Raw genomic sequence first — 3517 nt, 5'->3', positions numbered from 1 at the left:
GGGGTAGAGAAATTAACCAGCTTGCACAATACCCCTCTGCCGGTAAATGGTAGAGCTGGACTTTGAAGCCAGGAAATCTGGTTCCAGAGTCAGTGCTCTTCCCACTTTGCTATACTATGCACTGAGATTCAGCTCTCAAACTAAATCCAGTTCTTTGCTCAGGAGTCTTTCCAGAGAGGAAGAAGAGTAGCATGTAGTAGAAAGAACTGACTTCCTGCCTTGATTCTGCTGTCCCTAGCATTGAGATTTTGAGATAGGCTTTCTAAGCTTCAGTGGGGTGAAATGACTAGGTGCAGAGACTCTGGAGCCAGACCCAGCTAGCCCACCTGCCACCACCCTGGCCCTTACCAACTGGGTGCTCTTGGTCTTTTACTTAGCCCATTGAGCCACAGATTCTTTCTCTGTAAAAGGAGGACAAAAACAGCTATCCTCATGGAATTGTGAGGGTTAAACAAGCTTGTGTATTTAATGCAGGTAGTAAGCCCTCCATAAATGTTACCTATTGTTATTATCTATTAAATGGTGGCCCTTCCTATTTGATATACTTATGGTAGGAATGATATAAGATGATGAATATGAAGTGCTTTGTAAACATTTCTGCATTACTCAAATGATAGTATTATTGTTTTTATGCATGTAAGGTACATGTATAAGGTGGATGAATTAATAGCTTTAGCAGATAGCAAGTTGAGGAGGCCAGGATGGGCAGGGTCGGGGAGGGGCTGGGAGGAGGAGTAGACAAGTCACTGTAATACCAGATTGAACATGGAAGGTCCCACCAAAGAATTCCAGCACCATGCTCTGGAGTCCTGTAGAGGAAAGGATCAGAAAAGACTTAATTGAAAAACTAATATTGGAAAAGGCTGTGAAAATGCATTCATTCAATACATATTGAGTGTCTACCCCTTGCCAGACATTGTGTTGGCTGCTGGGTATAGAGCCATGAATAAGGCATAGTCATGGCACTCAGGAAATGGTCTTTGGGATCAGGCTTCAGCTGGGATGGGGATAGTTTGGAAGATCATTTCAACAGGAGGAAATTGGGTGAGCAAAAACATAAAGAGGAAAAAGATAAGCAAGCTTTTTTTTTTTTTTTTTGAGACAGAGTTTCACTCTTGTTTCCCAGGCTGGAGTGCAATGGCACGATCTCGGCTCACCACAACCTCCGCCTCCCAGGTTCAAGCGATTCTCCTGCTTCAGCCCCCTGAGTAGCTGGGATTACAGGCACGAACCACCACGCCTGGCTAATTTTGTATTTTTAGTAGAGATGGGGTTTCTCCATGTTAGTCAGGCTGGTCTTGAACTCCCAACCTCAGGTGGTTTCCGCCCACCTCGGCCTCCCAAAGTGCTGGGATTACAGGCATGAGCCACTGCGCCCGGCCAGATAAGCAAGCTTTATAGAGCACCCAGGAGTCCACTATCGCTGGTCTGAAGTTTGTTGAGTAATGGAAAGGGAATCCAGAAAAGGTGTTTGAGGTCATACTTGGGCAGTCTTGAAGGACAGTCTGCAATTAACGTGAATGGCAATGGGGAGCCTTTGCAGGGTGGTAGTATGCCTGCAGCCACACAAAGACCACTCTCAACTAGGAATTCGTATTAGTGCAATGTATTTTTACTATTGTAGAGATCATGTCTTAAACATACATGATAGCCTGTCCCAGAAGAGATCTACTCAAAACTTTTTCAGGGCATGAGAATGTACACTCAGTCTTTGAGAGTGATATTAAGTCAATTGCAATAAACCAGCAACTTGCACTTGTCATAGATTTAGTACACACACTCATGCATACACAGTAATAGATCGAATTTTAAAGTCAGTTCTGAGTTTGAGGGTATTTACATGTGTCATTTTCTCTTTCAGTTTCAAAATTTAATGTGTCAATATATAAAATTTAAGAATAAATGTATATGGCAGGGTAATTGTTCAAGAATTAAACTATATGCCAACAGAACATTGGCAGGCTTTATTTTGTGACATTTAGGGATCTTGTCTTTGCAATTTTTCCTTGTGGAAAAAGAGGTAGATTGGAAATCATTGCAAATCAAAGTGATGCTTTCAACCTCTGAAACAAATGCTAGCTTGTCTTTTTCCACTTTTCATACATTTGCATAGATCTGTCAACTGAATCTGAATTTTTTTAAGGGTAATGTGTAGTACAAAGTTATGAACACCCGCGTACCACAAAATTGCTTTGCCCCTCTCTTCTTCAGTTCACAGCCCCATGCCCTTCACCTCACCCTCTCAAGAGCATGTTCCTCTCAGAAGATTTGGAAAGAGCTTAATGAGATGGAGTCAGAGCCTTAATAACAAACTAGTCACTGCCAAACAGAACAGAACTTTTAAGTAGGAGATGACCTCTCCCTGCCACTGTTCCTTACCTGTGAGTTGTTTGGTTTTGTTTTGTTTTTGAGATAGGGTCTCACTTGCCCAGCCTGGAATGCAGTGGTGGGATTTTGGCTCACTGCAGCCTCGACCTCCTGGGCTCGAGCCATCGTCCCACCTTAGACTCCCGATTAGCTGGTACTACAGGCGCGTGCCAGCACGCCTGGCTAATTTTTGTATTTTTTTGTAGACACAGGGTTTGGCCATATTGCCCAGGCTGGTCTCGAACTCCTGGGCTCAAGTGATCTGCTGGCCTCAGCCTCCCAAAATGCTGGGATTACAGGGGTGAGCCACTATGCCTGGTCGAGTTTCTGTGTTTAATTGCAGTTCTACAGATAGTCAGAGAAATGTGTTTTCAGATGTTTCCCAGTGAAACAACCAGGAGTATCTCCTGGCCAGATCCGAGTACTCAGGTGTGCATTCCCCTGGGGGAGAAAATCTGCTCCTGGCTTCAGCCGGGTCAAAAGGCCTCAGAAGTGGGAGGATGCAAACCCAACTGGCACATGCCACTAGCCCATCTCCTTCAACTGTCATTTATGGATCTGTACAGGGATCCAGTGATTCATTTGACTCCGATTGGCTGCCAGCTCTGTTCTACTGTGTTGTCAGACACCACTCCAGTTTGCAAGAAAGTCAGCTCTGCTTGCATTTGGGTTACTAACCACAACTGCCAAGGACTTGAAAAGAAACAAAACCCCGGGGCAGGCAGGGTCTTGATTCTGTATATGTTTTGTTGTCTGTTATTTTTATTCCAAATTAATAGTGCAGATCAAGCCCACAGTTAAATAACACATCTGCCTGGGGTTTGGGTAGCAATTCACAATATGTTTTTATTCATTATTGCTTTAATTATGGCTCAGAATTCCTTTGAATCTCTCCCAAGTAACAGGTGGTTTTCTGACCGTGATAAATGCTAAATGCTGCTCAGGATAAGGCAGCTAAGGCATTGTTTTCCTAGCTGTGGTTACACCTAGGCCCCAGGCAGCTTCTGAATTAGCAGCCTGCAACAGATTGGAATTCCTGGGGGACTTCACTTAACCCTTAGTTCTCCCAAACTTGTTTTCAATGCACCGTTGCGTGGGGGGCTCCTCATTGCACCCAGCTGTGCAGCAGATGTGCTTTTTGTATTCTGGG

This window comes from Gorilla gorilla, chromosome 7 (assembly GCF_029281585.2).
Source record: "Gorilla gorilla gorilla isolate KB3781 chromosome 7, NHGRI_mGorGor1-v2.1_pri, whole genome shotgun sequence".
Classification (NCBI taxonomy): domain Eukaryota; kingdom Metazoa; phylum Chordata; class Mammalia; order Primates; family Hominidae; genus Gorilla; species Gorilla gorilla.
This window is presented reverse-complemented; position numbering follows the sequence as displayed.